Below are 21890 nucleotides of genomic sequence, written 5' to 3'. Positions count from 1 at the left end.
ATTCAGAAGTTGGTTAGAGTAAATTTTCGTGCTCTTATTATGTACTTCCTCTTCTCTCCTTTCCTTTCCTTTGTCAACCTGCCAGTGATTTTCTTCCCTTGATAGATGAGGTTCGTCTATTAGTATATCAACCTGCCAGTGCTTTCAGTCCTTTGATTAAAGGAGAATGAGAATAACATTACAAGTAGAACAGGGAAAGCTTTTCTTTCTTCATGTTTCTCAGTGTTATCGCTTTTAAATCTATAAGTAAGAGTTAGGATACTTTACTTTTAAAAGTACAGAGATAGTTTCTGCACTATTATTATGATCTTGGATTATTAAGAACCAAGGTTTACATAAGAAGGCTTTAGTATTGGGTTCATCAGGAAGTTGATGCAATTGATGTATGGATGGGCACTCCTAAGGGCTATATAGTGATAAGAACCAATCATTCAGACAAAGCACATGTTTGGTTTAAATTAAGTTTAAGAGAGTTTATATCCAAATGTTCTCTATGCAGTATTTTAATTATAAGCTTTTTTTTATCACAAAATAAGCTATTCCAAACATGTACTAAAATGTTTATCACAAAATTAACTTTTCTGGTAATTTCAAATGGTGATATTGATGTAGATGCATGACTTATTTTGGAACTTGGAAGCAACAGGTCTAGGAAATTATGACAAATATCTTTTGTTGCAGCTCCCTTTAATTTCACAGCATAATTCTAAACTTTAGTATAATTTGTATGCAGGTATGATTGGGATAGTTGATTATACCAATTATGATGATATGAAATATGCTGTAAGTGTTCTAAACAACTAAACCTGTATCTTGTAATTGTTATCAGGATCTGTGTTTTACTTGCCTTGGTGTCTTTTTAACTAGTACTTTTGTTCTACTTCTTTAACTTTGTATTCTGTTACAGATCAGGAAACTTGATGACTCAGAATTCCGCAATGCCTTTTCTCGTGCTTTCATACGGGTGGGTGGATATTATATTTGGCTACATTCTGCTTTCAATATTTTTTTAGTTGCTTTTGTTAATGTACATCTCTGATTGGTCCAGGTGAGGGAATATGATTGAGGTTATTCTAGAAGTCCTAGTCGTGATTCAAGGAGGAGCTATTCTAGAAGCCTCAGCCGTAGTCCATATATCTCACGAAGCCGCAGCCATAGCCGCAACAGAAGTCATAGCTATAGTGACAGGAGCAGAAGGTTCACTTTGGTTGCCTTGGTGAACTATGATTCAGTTTATATTTTTGGTAGCTTCGAAGAATTGACTAAGTCTTAATTTATGCAGTTGGTCTCCGAAACCAAAACACTCTCGACATTCAATATCTCTTTCAAGGTCAGTTTCTACCAAGTCTGATACATATGCAGTTTTGTGCTATGCTTTGAATGTTGAAATTTTAAAGTTTGGTTAATGTCATTAGTGAATGAGTATCCCTGCGTTATTGTAACTAGGGTGTTTCTCTTGGAGTCTATGTTTCTATCATCGTTCCCAATAGGTAGTATCATGTGGCTCATTTAATGTAGAAATGTTTTACATCTATGGTGGATCAAAATTAAATGATTGATCATTTTGCGTAATAATAATAAGATTTATTTGGGTGAATACTGTGATCTTTCTTACTACTTTTACTCAATTTATACTCTTTTGTCTATGAGTTTTGGTTGAGAAATAAGAGCTTGATTTGTTGTTTTATTATTTTATTTGTTATTGTTGACTCATGGTTGGGTACATCTTTGCTCATGTAAACAAATTGACTTGTGTCAACTTTTGTCCCCACCATGTCAGGAATGTTTGCTTGCTTTGCTTCTCATGTATCTCTCTGCCAGATTCAGGCATTTCTCTATCTTTTAGTGTATTTTGAAACTATCTTTCAACCACTAAGTATTCCTTCTCCCTGTTCTCAAACAAGGAGAAATGAAAACTTAGTTTGTTTACTACACATGCAAAAATATTTTATTTATTATGGTCTATACTAAAATTTGATAAAATATAATATTTATATATTTCTAACAAAATATAAGATTACTATTGATTTTATAGTTTACAAAAAAAATCAAGAAATGAAAACAATTATATAATAACTAATTAATAAAATATATTCTTAAGATAAAATTTCTTTTTTAAAAAAAGAAAATTATTATAAAGTTATAATTTAAAAAAGCCAAGGATAAAAACTGATTGTATATTTAGTAACTAAAATTTAATAAAACTGATGGAGGCTAAGGGATTAATTGTACCCTGGAGTTGTTACATTTCCATCAATTTTGTGCAGGCTGTCCCAAGATGGCAGGATAAGGGATGCAAACAAAGTCTTGAATGAGATGACTGAAAGTAAAATTGAAGCTCAGAACATGCAACACACTAATTAATGCTTACTACAAGTTTGGAGAATTGAAATCAGCTTTGAAATTTAAGAACAAGCTGTTAGAAGCTGGTCTAAAACGTGATCCATTTACATATAAAGCATTAATTCATGGGTTCTACAAGACGAATGAACTAGAAAGGGCAAATGAGTTAATGTTCAGCATGGTTGATGCTGGATTTACACCCAGTTATTGCACATTCTCATGGATTGGAGATAGCTACAATAAGAAAGACAATATGGATGCAGTTTTAGCACTTCCAGATGAGTAAATAAAGTAGTGGTCTTTGTCTTCATGTTTCACTACTATACATGGCATTTATAAACTAAATAGGGCAGTAAAAGATAGGCGAGACTCAGACAGGGATCTAATTCAGGTAGAGTTTAAGCAAAAAATTGATGCCTTCATATCTGAGATTGAAAGAACAGGCATATAATATGAAGTTTTTGGCTGAATTGGACCAATGTAAGGCTGGGAATTACCAAAATATGGGAATTACTTCATTATGGTACGAGTGGCAACATGAAGCATCAAAGTGGTCAAAGACTCATGGATGATACAAACTTTGAGGTTTTTAAGAAAGGATATACCTACTTATAAGAAATATGTGTAAATATAGATTTCTAAATTGTGCCATAGTCATGCATAATTCATATATATTGAAGAGGTAAACTTAAGTTATGCTAACCATGTGTGCAACCACATGCATAAAATCTTATCAAAGGTTTCAAATGTGGACATTCTCTCACAATTGTTTACTGTGTAATTTCATTTTAGTTCTGATCCTTTTGTCTATATCATTATTGTTTTACTTTGCTGGAAAATGTAGGATGAACCAAAAGTAATACTTGAAGTACCTTCTCTAATGAATTAATAAATTGATTTTACTTTCCTAATATATTTTATATTTTATGTTAAGTTTCTAATAAAATAAAAAATTATTTTTTATTTTTGTTATTTTGTTTTAATCCTTCTAATATTTGCAATTTTGTCCCTAAAATTTGACGATGATTTCTTATTAATCCATATTAAATATTTATCAAAGGAGCTCATAGAAATGAACAAAACATTATAAAAATAGATATATTTAAAGAATTAAGACAAAATAATTAACCTTATTAAGGACGCAAAAAAAAAATTAGTGACTCAATAAAATTTATTAACTTACCAGAGACTTAGTATAATTAACCTTATTATATATTTATTATTAATATTTCAATTATAAATTATATTATTTCTAAATAAGCTAGTCTATTAACCCCTTTGGACTTTTCTAAAAGCCCATAGTTTAGCCTACTTTACTATAAATATTTTTTATTAATAAAATATGAATTCTTTACCGAATAGGTTAAGTCAAATCTGATTGATCTTAAAATAATGTAGGTTGTAAGTAACTCCTTGACGAGGAGCATATTGTATTTTCTAAAAGAAGAATTATCCTCTGGAGAAGGCAAGCAGATTCTTAAGGGGTGGTTTCATAAAGGCTAATTTTAAGGTTTGTTTTGTGGGATCACTGTGGTGAATTTTTTGTAACTGTTACGATCTGCACATTGCAGAAGCTATCGCGTTCAGATGGGCTGCTGAGCCTGTTCCTAACCTTTCCTTTCTCTCCTTCCAAATTGAATCGAATTATCAAACATGTTAAAATATAAGTGCGAGATAAGGTTTCACGTCAAATAGAAATAGAAAAATTGAACACTATAGATAAGTGAAAAGAAAACTCATAAATCTGAATTTTTCTTATCTGATTGCTTTGGTAGAGGGAAAAGGTTGTTGGGAATAATTATTTGGATATTGTAGTTAAGGATTGCTCTAGTTTTGTGAATTCTAGATTCTCCAATTCTCTGGTTTTTGTTCACAAATCAACTAATAGAGTCACAGATTTCATGGCTCATTTTTCTTTTGAGTGTAAAGAAAGATTTTGGATTAAGGACATCCCTCACCAGTTAGAACCTATTATCTAAGGCTTTCAACCATTTTCTTTGTGAATGAAATATCAAGCTTAAAAAAATAAATAAAAATTTATAAGAACCAAATTTTAAAAAAAAATTATAAATTTACAGGGATTAAAAATATATTTAATTCAAAAGATTTAAATTATTATAGAAAGTTTGCGCCTAAAAGGCAACATTATCATAAGGACAACATTCATAAGCATACCAAATTAAACATGCCTGATTAAAGTGCAACAGGACTAATAGTCGTGTATGATCATAAGACGAAATCAAAATGCTTATAAAAAAAATAAGATGAAAAAAGAAATAGAAAGGTTATCAAAGGATTGTAAAATCAAAAGCTACATGTGATCAGGAAACATGTCAAGATGCAAACTGAATTAAAAACTTTAACATATCTACATTTTTCAGAAGTAGCATATGCCATGCAATAAAAGAAAAAAAAAGTCTTAAATTTGCTTTGAAACATGTTCTAAAAGCAAAGATATTATATGACAAAATAGTGATGCAAACCAATTATTTTGTTTAGTCAGAGTGTTAACCTGGTTGTTGTTTAGTGTAGGTGTCCGATATACTTGGTCCTCTGCCGTTTGTAGTTGCTGCTCCTTCTATCTGACAATTAACAATTGCTTCTTACAGATCAGTAAGTTAAGAGAAGAGATCTCAACAGTTTGTAAAAAAATTAATTTATAAGGTAAACCCCTAATATGTACTAACCAAAGCAACCATAACTTTAGTATTACACCTTTCAACTTGAATGATGAAGTTATTAGAAGTTCACAAGTACAAAGGATAAAATTGTTAGCAAGTTGAAACTTTCATACGGAACTTTATAATGATCATTTTAAGGGACCAAAACAACAAAATTTGTCACACACCGAAATGTACATCATATTTATTAAATAATCAGAAAATTTGAAACACACATACAACATATGGCTGTAAGCTAATTCAATATATGACACAAAAGCATCTGCATATGCCTTTTCAAATTAACACATTAAGGAAGAAATTGTGTATAAAAGTAACTGTGTTTTTGTTTGCTATGTCTAATAGTAATTCCACATTAGGAAGTGCTGATTGTGGTGGGGTTTAGTATACAACATGTTTACAGGCATGTGTCACCTCTATTCTCAGTCAATGGTATGATTTGTAACACAAAATTTCATATATGTATATGTATCGACTATAGCGTACTTCAACTATATAGCCACTGCAGCTGGTAGTTTATGTTTAGCAGGTTAGTTGCCTAAAGTAGATGATGAAGTAGCTATTAAGACAGCCATGGATGGATTAAGGAAGGGACCTGAACTGAATGTTTTCGAAGAAATTGACAAAAATGTATTGGTTACCATTGCATTCAATGTTCAAATGTGTCATTCAAAGAAACCAAAGCAAAACTGCCAATTCATGCAGAATGGGGGGATGGCAGCCTAAATGAAGAACATAAGTTTTGAATGATACTAGAACAAAGGTCCTTAAATATGGTAGTAGGGTGCAAGTCATTCTGCCAATTCCTACTACAATGCATATTTCTTAACATATAATGTTACTAATACAATGTTTATTATGGAAAAAGTTTATATTATTTTACTATATAAAAAACAGGCCTGCTTAATGTGGCTAACAAACTTTTCTCAATTACAAAAAGTAAATGTTAAAAACAATGTATGTACTTAACTTATAAGCTATAACATTTGTCTTCTATATAATTGAGTTATATATGTAGCAATTAAATTAAGCATTACAATGTATTACTTGGGTAGTATATTTTTATTGTCAAATAAATTTGACGAGTTTTATTAAATTCTCATTAGTAATTGATTTTTTTCCCTAATTCCTACTAAGAAAGAGGCATAAGTTATTTAATGGGGCTCATAAAATTTAATGAATTACACTAGCATTTCTTTTCTAAATATGAGTTGTGTAGCAAAACAGGAACACCGAATTCAACCTCATGCCTGTCTCTCTGACTTGAAGGCAATTTTTTGCAATGTACAAATGTGAGGAACGAGCATCTGAGTCAAAGCTGATTAGAAGCCAACTCAATTCTGGACCTTAATGATCATCATTCATGACTTAGTGAAGCTAAAAGTGATCAATATAGTCATGGAATATATATATATATATATAATATGATTTTATGTCATCTTATACAAACTAAAGTTACTATGCAAAATTGAAGACTCATCTTAATGTCATAATTAAATATCATAATATATATTGAACTAATTGTATAGTGGAGAATAGCTCCTCTCCTTGTGTATTTATTTGCACATAACCACTAAACTTTAATCTAGTTTTAGGAAACTTTGGTTTCTACACATTTAAAGAAGTGGAATGACATTGAATCAAAAAGAGGTATCAAGCAAATGAGGAATCACTACTTTGATCTTAAGAAAGAAAGTAAGTACAAGTGGAGAAAATAAATGAAAAGCAAAATATTTAATTTAAAAACAAGATTGAAAAGTTCACCATCTAGCTACTGTTACAAGTTACAACTACCGAAATGAAGTTCTATTAGATGGCTTCATTTTTTGTCAATGTTTTTCCTTTTCCTTAGGATAATTGTGAGGTCAACAACCCATTCCCAACACATGGTGCCTATCAACTGGTCTACTTATGACTGAAAGAAAGATAACTACACACTGTATATAAATTTGATTTCTAACTTATAAAATATTGTCTGAAAAGAATAAGTAAGCATCATTATCTCATAAATGCTAACTAACAAACTAGAAGATTCACAAATGTGATAGGGGACAGGGAGAATGAAATACCATCAATTGATACTTCATCCAAGAGTATTTTCACATGATACACATGAGAAATCGCAATATCAATTTAACTTTTCAAATGTAAAAGATAAACTTATGATTTTTTACGTTAGATCTACTTGAAATTAGAGAAAAACAGAGAGGTAAATTGAATATTCTGTGATTGTTATTGACTTGATGCAAAACAATGATACATGTATAAATAAGGAACAAGAGAAAGAGGAAAGGATTTTCCTAAATCTAGTAGAAATCAATCAGATTTCCTATGATACAGTAATCCTTCCTAAAATATAAATCTTTATAGCCATAATAACTAACAAATATAATCAGAACATAATCTACAACAATCTTTCACAATCTCAATCTCAACATCAACAACTCTTCTCAAAACTAATGACAGTCAAGTGGAGAGTAGTAAATACAACATTAACGCTTTAGAACACTAAGATTAGAAATTCTAAATACTATTGATTTACCTAATTTTTTTTATTTATTAACTATTTTGTCCATCCACAGTTTCCTTTAAATTCACATTTTGCATTATAGAAATTGATCAATAAAATATTAATCACACACACACAAGTAGATAAAGATTCTTACAGTAAATCAACGATGTAGCTGACTAGCTGTTAAGATTGAACAATAGAATAGGAAACTGAAAAGTGTATTGATATATTTTTTCGAAATGAAGTATAGAAACCAGAGTGAAATCTGAAAAGAACCTTGATGGAATGGAGTTAAGCTCCTTACCATGGTGAAAAGAGAAATGACTGAAACAAAAACAATATCAAAATAGAGGCAAATGGAATAAATTTAATCCAAATGAACAAACCATTTTCCCAGTCAAAAGACATCAATAGAGATGCTAGTATTCTAAAGTGCTAGAGAGAAATATAGATATTACTTACAAGGTCTACATCTGAGTTCAATGATATGGAAACTGCAGAAAACCAGGGTGGTATATCAACTGTAACAAGAGAAAACATCAAGATACAAGTAAGAACATCCATAAGTTTGACAGTGACTATTATTTTTATTCATAAAAAAAACTGAAAAATCTTATTAGAACCCATTTCTTGCTCATGCAGGGGGATTCAGTGCATGAAAAAGTTAGACATAAATGCAACATTATAAGAAGTGCCAATGGTGTAAATCAATCACAACACATAGGAAACAATGTGCATATGAATAATCAAGCACTGTCAGGGAAAGAAAGAGACATGTAATAAGACAGCAAACAAAACTCACGAGTCAACAACCACAATTTCAGACAAAACTGTAGCAACTTCATCAAAACAAAATTCAATGCATCACATATTAAAGAACAAATGACAACCCCACAATCCCAAGATAGCATCCTATCCTTCAAGCCATGGTTCTTAGTGTCATATCACACAATTGTATTCACATAATAAGGCACTATCAATACAGCAGTTTATCTATCTCTGCAACAGATAACACTCATAAGATCAACCTCATTAAATTGTTCAACTCCCCTCCCTAAGTTCCCACGGTAGAGTTTAATTCTGAACAATTGCATACATAATCAGAACAATCACCTGAGATTCCTCAAACCAATAACAATTTGCAGACCAGTCACCATGACCAGGGATAATTGACTCAGTCAATCAAGAACAACAAAAAATTCAAAAAAAAAAAACAGAGAGAGAGAAGAGAAAGTGCTACCATGCTAATTCATCTATAACCTTCAAAATTAAACTCCAACCCATTAAACACAACACAGTGAAATGCTTCATGAACAACGAAAGCAGAAAAATCGAAGCATATAGAGAAACATGTGGCCAACCTCTGATGTAGAGTTAGGGTTGTCGACATTACCTGTTTGACAACCTGAGTTAGGGTTTGCGGTAGTGCCTGACTTTGACAGACAAAATGTTTGTGACCTCGAGGTTCAGCGTGCGCAAGCTTTAGGGAAAGAGGTTCAGGGTACGTTTGACAGTGCAGGAGGTGCGAGGGTTCAGCGAAAAAGGTTTAGGGGAAGAGGTTCAGGAGGCGCGAGGGTTCAGCAAAACGCAGTGAATGCCTGAGGACCCAATCAGCTTTTATATAACCATATCTACGACGGTCGTAGGTGAAAACCGCTGTTGACTTAATTTTTTTCAATATTCTAAACAACCGCCTTAGAATCTATGACGTTAAAACTTATTTTTTTTTCACCTATTTACAAAATTGCCACCGCGCCTTCTTTTAAAGCGGTTTTCAAGAACCGATGTAGTTCTCGCGATGTAGAAAATAGCTTTTCTAGTAGTGTGGGGTCCAATTTTTATCATAGCAAACTAGGAAACCTATTTATGACTCTTTAAAATTAGGGAAAATAAAAAGGAAAAAGCGGAATTAGAATAGGAAATGGAAAAAACAACGCTACAATTTTAAAAGATTGATAAGTTGAGGATGATTCGCCACAAAAAATAGAATTCTTTGATAAGAACCTAAGGTTTTACACAAGAACCAAGAGAAACACTCTCTTAACCGTGTTTAATAAAAAATTTCATCAAAAACTATCAACCAAGTATTTAAGAAGTATATTTATACTCCTACTAATAATCCTAAATTAGGCTCAGGGTCCAATAACTAATCTAATAATTAAAAGACTTGAAAATAACAATAAAAGGTCATGGAAACTCATTACAAGTTTGAAAATAAGCCCAAAATACAATTAAAAATGAAAATAAATCATATTCTAAAAGTTGGCTAAAATTTATGAGCTTTGCTTCTTCTTCTCCTTTCTCCATAAGAAAATTTAGTCTCCCGCCAAGCTCTTCTTGAAATCTCTTACTCCTTGGTCCATCCATGTTGAACCCACCGAAGCCAAACTCTTCCTCCTTGGATAGTCCTTTATCATTACATACTTGTTGGGAAGAATTCACCCTCAAATTGATGTCAAAGGTACCTACATCACAAAGAGTCAAGTCAATAACATTAAAAGTGTTGTTCACACCATACTGCAGTGGTAAATCAATTTTATATTTGTTATCATTTTTGCACTCCAAAACTTTAAAAGGACCATCTCCCCTTTCTTGAAGTTTACATTTCCTTTTGGAAGGAAACATATTCTTCCTCAAGTGAATCCAAACCCAATCACCTGGTTTGAAAACCATCTTCTTTCTGCCCTTGTTGGCATATCTAGCATATTGTTGAACCTTTTTCTCAATTTATGCTTTCACCTTCTCATGCAAACTTTTAACAAAGTTGGCTTTAGAAAGCCCATCCCTACTCATCATAGCAAAAGTGTTAGGCAAAGGTAACAAATCAAGAGGGGACAATGGATTAAAACCATAAACTACCTCAAAAAGAGAATAAGAAGTAGTAGAGTTTACTTCCCTATTATAAGTAAAATCAGCATAGGGTAGGCATTCCTCCCAAGTTTTCAAATTCTTGCCTACCAAGCACCTTAGAAGTTGAGATAGAGTTTCATATATCATCTCAGTTTGTCCATCCATTTGAGGATGACAAGTAGTAGAGAAAAGGAGTTTCGTACCAGTTTGCTCCGCAAGGTCTTCCAAAAGTGGCTTAGGAACTTAGAATCCCTATCCGATACAATGCTTCTGGGCAAGCCACATAGGCACACCATTTTCCTAAAAAATAAATCTGCCACGACACAAGCATCATCCGCTTTATGGCAGGGTATGAAGTGAGCCATCTTTGAGAACCTATCAACCACAACAAAAATAGAATTCCTCCCCTTCTTGGATCTTGGGAGACCAAGCACAAAATCCATAGAAATGTCGATCCAAGGAGAGTTAGGAATAAGTAATGGAGTATATAATCCATGGTGCATGACCTTTGAATTAGCCTTTTTACACACTAAACACCTATCATAGAATTTATGCACATCATGTTTCATATGTGGCCAAAAGAAATGTTCATGCAAAATGTTCAATGTTTTAGCAACTCCAAAATGTCCCATCAAACCACCCTCATTAGCTTCTCTAATCAACAACTCATGCATGGAACTCTTAGGCACACATAATCTCTTATCTTTAAATAGGTAACCATCATGCCTAAAGTATCCGTTATCAGCACCCTTTATACATAATTTAAACAAATTAGAAAAGTCATCATCACAAGCATACAACTCTTTTATATGATCAAATGCAAGCATCTTAGTTTCAAGCATGGAGAGTAAAAAATACCTCCTAGAAAAGGTGTCGACCACAACATTAGCCTTGACTTGCTTATGTTTGATCACATAAGGAAATTGCTCTAGATACTCTACCCATTTGGCATGTCACTTATTGAGTTATGTCACTTATTGAGTTTTCCTTGGCCCTTTAGATGCTTAAGGTGTTGGATCAAGTGGCCTCGAAATAATTAAGAAGAGGGGGTTGAATTAATTATTACTAGACCTTTACTAATTAAAATTTACCCTTCTTAGGCTTTTACTATGTTGTTAAGAAAGTAAAGAACAGAAAAATAAACTTAACCAAAAGTAAAAGTGGTAATTAAAGTGCACAGCGGAAATTAAAGAGTGTAGGGAAGAAGAAGACAAACACAAGAGTTTTATACTGGTTCGGCAACAACCCGTGCCTACATCCAGTCCCCAAGCGACCTACGGTCCTTGAGATTTCTTTTCAACCTTGTAAAATCCTTTACAAGCAAAGATCCACAAGGGATGTACCCTCCCTTGTTCTCTTTGAACAACCAAGTGGATGTACCCTCCACTTGAACTGATCCACAAGAGATGTACCCTCTCTTGTTCTCAGTTACAACAACCCAAGTAGATGTACCCTCTACTTGTATCACAAAGGATGTACCCTCCAATATGTTAAGACAAAGTTCTCAGGCGGTTAGTCCTTTGAAACTTTGTGAAGGGGAAACAAAAGATATCTTAGGCGGTTAGTCCTTTGAAATCTTTTGTTTAAGGGAAAGGGAAGAATCAAAAGAATTCTCAAACTGTGTCGTTTTGAATTCTTTGACAAGGGAGAAGAGAGACACAAAAGAATTCAGGCGGTTAGTCCTTCATTCTTTTGGAAAAGGGAGAAGAGAGACACAAAAAGAATTCAGGTGGTTAGTCCTTGTCGAATTCTTTTTGGCAAAGGGAGAAGAGAATGAAAAAGATGAATAGCACAAGTTTTTGAACAAAGAACTTTTCTTGAAAGAGAAAGTTTTGAACAAAAACTTTTAGAAAGATGAAGAGAAGATGAATCAGAAAAAATCTGTTGAAAGAGATGAAAGAAAATATTGAAAGATTGATTGAAAGAGATCATTGAGATGAATAATGATGTTTCATGCCAAGGTCACATATTTATAATTTCTTGATGACTCAAGTCAAAACTTGTAACTCTTGGCAATTCCTTTAAAACTAATTACTTAAAAAGTTATGACTTTTGAAAGAATCTTCAGAAATAAGTCACTTGAAGAATTGTGACTTTTGGAAATGAATTTTTCGAAAACAGTCACTGGTATTCGATTACCATTACGGTGTAATCGATTACACGTCAACAGATGTGACTCTTCATTTTGAATTTTGAAAATCTTAACGTTTTAAAACACTGGTAATCGATTACATGTTTATGGTAATCGATTATAGCTTCGTAAATCAGTTTGAAAAACAATGCTGGCTACTGGTAACCGATTACTACCTTCTGGTAATCGATTACCAGAGAGTAAAACTCTTTGGTAAAAGATTTTGTGAAAACTTCATGTGCTACTCAATGTTTTGAAAAACTTTTTTAATACTTATCTTGATTGATTCTTTTCTTGATTCTTGAATCTTGATCTTGATTATTCTTGAATCTTGATTCTTGAAAACTTCATTCTTGAATCTTTGGAATTTGCTTGACTCTTGATTCTTTGGCATCATCAAAATAACCTTGGAAGGCATTGCTTCCACATAAGGGATTCATGATCACTATGTATCACAAATTCCTTAGGTAAAAAATAATGTTGCCAAGTTTGCAATGCTCTAATAAGTGCATACATTTCTTTTTCATATGTAAAGTAGTTCAGATTGACACCCTTTAATTTTTCACTGAGGTAAGTAATAGGATGCCCCTCTTGTAACAAAACATCCCCTCTTCCGACATTAGATGCATCACATTCAATCTCAAAGGATTTGGCAAAATTAGGTAAAGTAAGAATATGTGCATTTGTTAATTTTTCTTTCAAGATATTAAAAGCTTCTTCTTGTTCACTTCCCCACTTGAACCCCACATTTTTTTTACAATTTCATTCAAAGGAGAAGCTAGTGTGCTAAAATCTTTAACAAATCGCCTATAGAAACTAGCCAGCCCATGAAAACTCCTCACCTCACTCACGTTTTTAGGTGTAGGCCAATCTCTAATAGCTTTTACTCTTTCCTCATCAACTTGCACACCTTTAGAACTCACAACAAACTCTAGGAACACTAATTGATCAATACATAATGTGCATTTGTTCCTATTGGCATACAAACACTTCTAAGATGTTCTAGATGGTCATCGAGTGTCTTGCTATATATCAAAATATCATCAAAATAGACAACCACAAACTTTCCAATAAAGTGCCTTAAAACATGATTCATATCTCATGAAAGTGCTAGGTGCATTGGTTAGCCCAAAAGGCATCACCATCCACTCATATAATCCAAACTAAGTTTTAAAATCCATTTTCCACTCATCACCTTCTCTCATTCTAATTTGATGGTAACCACTTATCAGATCAATTTTGGAGAAATAACTAGAACCATGCAAATTATCTAACATGTCATCAAGTCTAGGGATAGGATGTCTACACCTTGCAGTGATGTTGTTGATGACTTTACAATATGTGCATATTCTCCAAGTTCCATCCTTCTTTGGCACCAAGATGATGGGCATAGCATATGGGCTCAAGCTTTCTCTCACCCATCCTTTTTCCATCAAGCTCTTCACTCGTCTTTAGATCTCTTTTGTCTCTTTCGAATTGCTTCTATATGTTGGCTTATTTGGTAAGGACGCTCCTAAAATGAGATCAATTTGGTGCTCTATCCCTCTCAAAGGAGGTAATCCATAAGGGGTGTCTTTAGGGAAGACATTCCCAAACTCCTTCAATAATTCTTCCACACCTATAGGCAAAGAACTAGCAATAGAAGACAAACAATAATCATGAGACATTAGTAAATACATAGGTTGCCTAGCTAGCATCACTCTCTTTACCTCTTTTTCTCTCATGAACAAACTCTATATTTTTCTCTCTTCTTGATTTTGATCTTTTTTTACAATGTCACTTTTTTTTATCTCCTCTCTTTTCTTTCTTTTCTCTAATTTCATGTTTCTCTCTCTATTCGTCAATTTTGTTTTTCTCTTTTCTCTCTTATTCTCTTTTCACTCTCATTTTTATTTGACCCTCACAAACCTCACTTGGAGAAAAAAGTGTGAGGATAACCTTTTTCCCTTTATGTACAAATGAAAATTTGTTTGTGACACCATTATGGACAACATCCCTATTATACTGCCAAGGCCTTCCAAGTAAAAGGTGGCTAGCCTCCATAGGGACAACATGAAACAATATCTCATCAACATATTTTCCAATGAAGAAGCATATCAAAACTTGTATATCTACAACTAGCTCCCCATTCTCACTCCACCATTGTAGTTTGTAAGGCCTAGGGTGAGGGGAAGTTTTCAAAGCCAGCTTTTCAATCAATCTTTGGCTAGCTACATTAGTGCAACTACCCCATCAATAATCAAAGAGCATATTTTCCCCCATGACCAAGCACATAGTATGAAAAATGTTCTCCCTTTGAGTCTCATCTTTATCCTTACACACACTCCCTATTAACTACCTAACCATCAAAAGTTCACCTTCCAGTGGATGTACATCACATTCACTTTCACTCTCACTAGAAGAACTAGAAGAGCTAGAAGAAGATGCACTAGTGATATTATTACCTAACATAACCATAGTCCTTTTGTAAGAACATTGGGAGGCAATGTGACCCTTTCCCAAACACTTAAAACATTTAATAGAACTTGTTTTTGAAAAAGTGGGAGTAGGGTTAGAATTATTTTTACTAAGTGCAGCACCTTTCTCATGGGATTTGAATGAAGATCCTCCCTCCTTGAATGTCTCCTTATTTTTCCAAGTTAAAGAGTCATAGGGGGACTTCTTGTATATTTGCTTCCTCTTTAATTGTTGCTTCACCTTGATAGCTTGATGAATGAGATCCTCTTAAGAGGCATAGTGGTGTAACTCTACAATGTCTTGGATCTCCCTATTGAGACCATGCAAAAACCTTGCCGTGGTGGCCTCTTGAGACTCCTTAATTTGAGCCCTAATCAAGGAAATCTCCATCTCTTTGTAATCTATTTCCTTGAATTAGTCTTTGGAGCTTGTTGTGAGGGTCTCTCCCATAATAGGACGACACAAATATCTTTCTCAACATTTTCTTCACGTCTTACCATGTATTAATCAAAGGCCTTCTCATCTTCTCAACATCACTCCTCACTTGATTCCATCACACTAAGGCATATCCCTCAAACTCCAGGGAGGCCAATTTGATCTTCTTCTCTTCATTGTAGTTGTAGCAAGCAAAGACTTGGTCAACCTTTATCTCCCACTCAAGATACACTTCTGGATCACAAATCCCTTTAAAAGTTGGGATCTTCACCTTCACTCCCTCAATCCCTTCCTTTCTTTGCCTACCTCCATATCTTCTATGATTTCTTCTCTCCCTATACCTCTCATTCCTACTTCCTCCCTCATCCTCTTCATACCTGTCATCTTCTCCATAAGAAGAGTTAGATGATTTGTCCTCTTTTCTTCGCTCTATATTTTCAATCCCCACACTTAAAACTTCACTACTCTTGTGTATTCTTCCCAAACTCTCCTCATTCTTATTTCTCATTCTCTCCATCCTTTCTTCATCTTCATAACTTATTCTTCTCATTTGATCACCAAGTTTAATCATCTCCGCCATGAGCCTTGCAGTTTTTGGAGATGATGGAGTAGCATCTCTACTTGTAGAAGCCCTACCTACAAGGAAAGTTAGTGCACAAGTAAAAAAATGGAATAGGACCTCACCACTCAACTTAGTGTTTCACTAAAGTTCACTTGTGTATCACTCTTTCAAGGCTTTTTCTTTTATAATATGCATTATTGCCTTTTACCACTCTTGCTCCTCTTCAGTTCTTAAGCATAACCTTCAAGCTCAAAATCATGAAGTATTCAATGTGAAATATGTCACAAATAAAAACTCAACTCAAGAAGCCAAGAATAGAAATACTCTAAGACAAAACTAAAGAATTTTAAAGACAAGCAAAAATAATAAAAGGAATACTCAAAAGGAATGACAAGGGAGACAAACTAGAAGATTCCAGAATCAAGAAAAGGATTGTCCAAGAATTGAATTATACTAGATGTAAATAAACCACAAGACATAAGTTATTTTTTGAAATATAGGTATGTGAAAACTAGAAGGACTCAGAATGCAAAACTTTTTTTTTTGCGTCTTTTTTTTCTTCCTTTTTTATCTCTGCACTTTTTTTGGCACAAAATTCAAATTTGAATGCAAATTTTTTATTGGATAGATCCAAATCTAGGCTCTAACAGAATTTTGGCTCCAAATTTGAAAACTAGATTTTTTTTTCTTTTTTAACTTCTTTCTTTCCTTTTTTTTGCATGAATTTTTGATAATATATATAAAAAAAGAAGATAAAAAAAATATTGATACTAGATAGAGTTCAGAAAAGAAAGATAGACTCAAAGAAATGAAACAAAGAAACATAAAATAATAATATCGAGTTAAACAAAAGGAAAAGAACAAACAAAGGAGGAAACACACAAGAAAAAGAAAACGCAAAGGATAGATAACACCTGATTTCAAGAACCAAAGCTCTAGTACCAATTGATAGAATCCTAATTTGCGGATCCAATTTTCAGCTTCAGCAAACTAGGAAACCTATTTGTGACTCTCTGAAATTGGGGAAAATAAAAAGGAAAAGGCAAAATTAGAAAAAGAGATGGAAAAAATAACACTACAATATTGAAAGATTGATAAGTTGAGGATGATTCACCACAAAGAATAGAATTCTTTGATAAGAAACTAAAGTTTCACACAAGAACCGAGAGAGGTACTCTCTTAACTGTCAACCAAGTGTTTAAAAAGTCTATTTATACTCCTACTAATAACCCTAAATTAGGCCCAGGGCCCAATAACTAATCTAATAATTAAAAGACTTGAGAATAATAATAAAAGGTCGTGGCAGCTCATTACAAGTTTGAAAATAGGCCTAAAATACAATTAAAACTGAAAATAAATCCTATTATAAAAGTTGGCTAAAATTTTTTAGCTTTGCTTCTTCTTCTCTTTCCTCCATGATAGAATTTAGTCTCTCACCAAGATTTTCTTGAAATCTCTTACTCTTTGCTCTAGTGATTGGTCCATCTATGTTGAGCCCACCCAAGCCAAAATCTTCCTCTTTGGATAGTTCTTTATCACTTGCCGCAATCGTTGCAACATCTGTTTGAACAACAACATCTACAAAGACAACCTAATTTCTCCATTATTATTTTCCTTTGATAATATCTTCTCCCATCTTTGCTTAAGTGTCAACTCATAGAACATTGTCTTCTTCATCTGCTCCTTTAATTTCATTCTTTCCTTCACAAACATAAAAGTGCAGTACCACTTTCCAACAACCACTGATTCAAGCCTATCATTGGACAGTGGGAAGTTGACATCAGGAAGCTTGAAATGCAAGGAATCATCAAAGCCTAAAAGCTTCACATAGGTAAATGGTAATCAGTGGGAGTATGAGCATAAACACGCCACCTTTTTCTTCTCAACACACTAGGAAGAATTCCATCTGGAGCAATGGATTTTTCTTTGAAATCATAATTCCTCTTGATGATTTCAACCTGCTTATAATCGTCAGAGGGATCTAAAGGTCTTGGTTTGACATTTTAGACAAAGTTACAACAAAAACAAGTCTCCGTGTCCCCTTCTAAACTTGTGCTAGCTTGACTGAAATCAATTCAAGTTTCAAAAATAAAGTTTGGACTAAAGTAGTAATTACATGTTTTGATAAACCTCTCTATAAACATTTACAGGGGAAGAAAGTACGAAGGTATTGAGTTTCTCCTTAAGCAAAAATCAATTCATGTACCTTAACTTTTGTAGAAGTTAAATGGAAAGAATTCCTATAAAATTTAAGTGCATCAATTCATTTTTCTTGTCAAAATGTTTAATGTATTCTATATGTCTTCTTATATATTCTTCTCCTATAAATACTTATTGATAAGTTTATATTAATAGGTCTAGCATTATCTCTTCCATAAATTACATATGTATAAGCTGACCAAAATGTTAAAAACATGTGTATGCATGTTTATTTGTGACTCATCAATTATGAGAAAATAATACTTTTTTTTTAAATTCTTTTTCCTGTGTTAAGAGAAATGATTATTTCTTTTTACCAAGTTGAACTAAAATCACTACTAGAAATACTAATGTCTTTTAGGTAGCTTATGTTAAAAAAATGATTGCTTATTTTTATAAGCTTCTTGAGAGAACTTAAAATAAAAGTATTAAGTTTAATTGATCATAAAGAAAAGTGATTATAATTCATACTATAACCCTTTATGCTTCCCCCTCCCTTTTATCACATAGTAACGGTTTGAAGACAAGGGTTGATTCAATGCTGGAACAAACAAGTCATCTTCACCATCACTTCCATAGTTGATTGCTAAGTTTTTGTTATGAGGAAAAGGAAGATCCCTTATAGCGTCGTCCTTGAACAAACAAACAAAAAAAGTAGTAAGTTTGAGCTTCTTTATCAAGGATTACTAGGTAACACGCATTCCAGGGAAATATAAAATACTTTGTCTTCTTATCCATGTAATGTAAAGCAATAGTTAGAATGGACCAAAATCATTTAGGGCCAGTTTGGATAGGGTAATTTAACTAGGTAATGTATTTTTTTTTACAGGGAATTAAATTTCTTTCTATTAACAGTAACTGTTTGGATATTTTACTAAAAGGAATTTAAAATTTTAGGATTTAAGAAGGAATTTTAGTTAGCTGAAAAAAATAGAATTTCAATTTCCATCTCAAGAGATTGAATTTGGAAATTCTCACTCTGAATGGAGGCGCACCTTTGTGCTCTCGACGTGGAGCCTCGCTTGCTCACTCTCGCATGCAGAGCCTCAATCTTGAACTTCTCTCTTTGGTTCATCTTACTGTATTTTTTACTTGTGTTTTTATTGAGATGTGGTTAAACGGCTTCATGGTTTTGATGTTGTTCTTTTGTGATAATTGTTTTGTTTTATTCTCATCTTAATCTAAATCGCATTTTACTCAATTGAATTCCAATCTAGGGTTCATTTATTTTTCTCAATACTTGCTATCACAGACTTGATCCCTGGCTCTCAAACTTCTCTCTCCCTGCTTCATCTTGCTCTATCATTTGTTAGGGTTTTTTTTATTGAGATTTGGTTCTAGGGATTCATGATTTCGATGTTGTTCTTCTGTGATGACTATTTCATAAATTTTTTGTTTTTCTCTCATTAATCATATTTTACTCCGTTGAATTCCAATCTTAGGGTTCATATTTTCCTCTAGTATGTATTGTTCATCCTCAAGTGCTTTACACATTAATAACTTTTTTATATAACATTCCAAGTATTACATAAATATTAGTATGTGCTTACTTCTATGGTTATATGTTTTGTTTGTGTTCTGTTTTACATTCGAAGCAAAGGTTATTGTATAAGTTTCTCGATTCATAGAATTTATTGAAAAACAAGTGGATACTATTCCTTGATTCATAGAGTTTATTGCATAAGTTTCTCTTACCACTCTTAATTTACAGAGTTTCAAATTTAGTCCTTGTTTTACAAAGGTAAAAATAAAAATAGCTATTTAAATTTTTAGTTTCCATTAGATTTAATATTATTTAGCAGTGAAAGGGATCTCCACTAGTAGGTGCATAAGTGGAAATTTGCAGCAAGCAATTTGCACCTTTGTTGATTTTGCTGAAGCAACGATCTTTATTATATAAAGTATGTTTGTACACATTACAATACTTTATAGGTTAATGATATTCCTTGATATATTCCTTATTATCATCATGACTTTAAGTGCTCTATAGCATTTATCTAAATGGTTATTCCTTTCATCGTGTTTGCCACCATGTGTTTGTTGTTTTATGTTTCAATGCAAAGAATTGGTAGCAAATACATTTTTTCCAAATGTATAGTAACATACATTTTTATGTTTCAATGCGGAGAATTGCCACCATGTGTTTGTTGTTTTATGTTGCTATCCTAAAGATTAGGCTGAGCTAATTTCAAAAGCTTTTAACTTGTAGTTAGGGAGAACACACAACTGCATTATACTTCCCCAACATAGAAGTAATGTATAATTAATAATACCTCTGATTACTTTGTTTCCCTTGCTTCTTGTACCATTTATTTTATTAGGTAGCTAACAGATACCAATCACCATATTTGAAAATGCAGAAGAAGGAGGGGGTGGGGTGGGGAATTAGATTCTATGAAATGGAAACTAAGTTTTCAATTGAACCATACTGTTCTTAACCAATAGGAATGTCAAAACCACCATGGCTTTAGATGCATCTTCATCCTTTAGCAAGTCCATTTTCAATTTTATAATTTTTGGGTATTTTAATTAACTTAAATATTAGGATTTCAAATACCTTCAAAAATTAAAGAATTTGAAAAAAAAATTACACGTTCCTCTCGCTCCTTCCTCTCTTGCAATAGTTCTCTCACTCCCCCCCCCCCCCTCTCTCTCCCTTGATGGTGACCTCTCACTCATTTCACTCTTGGATCTCTTTTTTTAATTCAAAGAGTGCTCAATCTCTCTCTCGAAGGACTCTAACTTCTTCTGTGAAACATAGCTTGTCTGTCTCTCTGAGGTTAGTCTCTCTCACTTTCTCATCTAAGTATTGTAGGGTTTTTTCTTGTTCATCTTTGTTTCAATCCTATTTTTATTGTTTGGTTTCATTAATTTGCATCTTGTCTATAATCTAGGGTTTGTAGGTTGCATTTCCACCAAAGTTAGATTTGGATTTGAGTTTGTTTGATTTCATTATTGATATGTAATTTGTGTGTATACTGAGATTGGTCAAACTCAGAGCTAGTGTATGTGAGGGTGTAAAAGAATAAGAATAATGCTCAAACTAATTGTATGACCTATAACACTTTTGCTTGAGTTTACACCTTTCAAAATGTTGAATAGGTTTTCTCTGCTCTGTTGGACACTTTTTTGTTTGTATACTTTCTTTTTTGGTTTGATTGTATTGAAGTTCTACAATAGCATTTTCTAGCTTGCTTACTTCTCATCATGGAGAGTTTGATGATTTTAAAAAATGTTATGTTGAGTTGAGATTCCCTTTCTCATAGTGGTTTTGTGTTTATAAAAACAATTTTATCACACATCAGATAACAAGCTATGATTTATCGTTAATTTTGGAACAAGGACCTAGTTTAGTTGGGTTTGCACTTCTGTTGGCTTGTTGAATTGTTAATTGTTACTGACAGATAGGTGAGAATGTTCCCTTCCCAGGGATTTCAAGTTAGTTTAAAACTCTATAAACGTTAGATCAAAATTTCTCCTTGCAAGAAACATTCTCAACTAAAAAGGATTTGTAGTGTAAGAGTGAGTTATACAGTATTCTTTTATGAAGTTATACAAAACAATATACCAAACCTTCTAGTACATCTTGTGATTGAAACAAAAATGTATACAAAAATTTTGATGAAACAAAAATTTAAATTTTAAAATATGATTGAAATAAAATTTTAGAATATGTTAAATTTATTAGTTATAAAAAATATTGAAACCAAAATTTAAAAA

The 21890-nt window shown here is 32.8% G+C and overlaps 1 long non-coding RNA gene and 1 pseudogene across 1 annotated transcript; one reads left to right on the top strand and one right to left on the bottom strand.

The window, feature by feature from the left end:
- LOC102661954 (uncharacterized) overlaps positions 1-18908 on the bottom strand; it is a 46279-nt pseudogene extending 27371 nt beyond the window's left edge.
- Positions 731-1316, top strand: LOC102665750 (uncharacterized). Its single transcript, XR_005888725.1, has 3 exons — positions 731-783; positions 908-964; positions 1049-1316. It is a non-coding gene; the product is annotated as an uncharacterized lncRNA (long non-coding RNA).
- Positions 18909-21890: the final 2982 nt, after the last annotated feature.

The sequence above is a fragment of the Glycine max genome, chromosome 1, assembly GCF_000004515.6.
Source record: "Glycine max cultivar Williams 82 chromosome 1, Glycine_max_v4.0, whole genome shotgun sequence".
NCBI lineage: Eukaryota > Viridiplantae > Streptophyta > Magnoliopsida > Fabales > Fabaceae > Glycine > Glycine max.
This window is presented reverse-complemented; position numbering and strand designations above follow the sequence as displayed.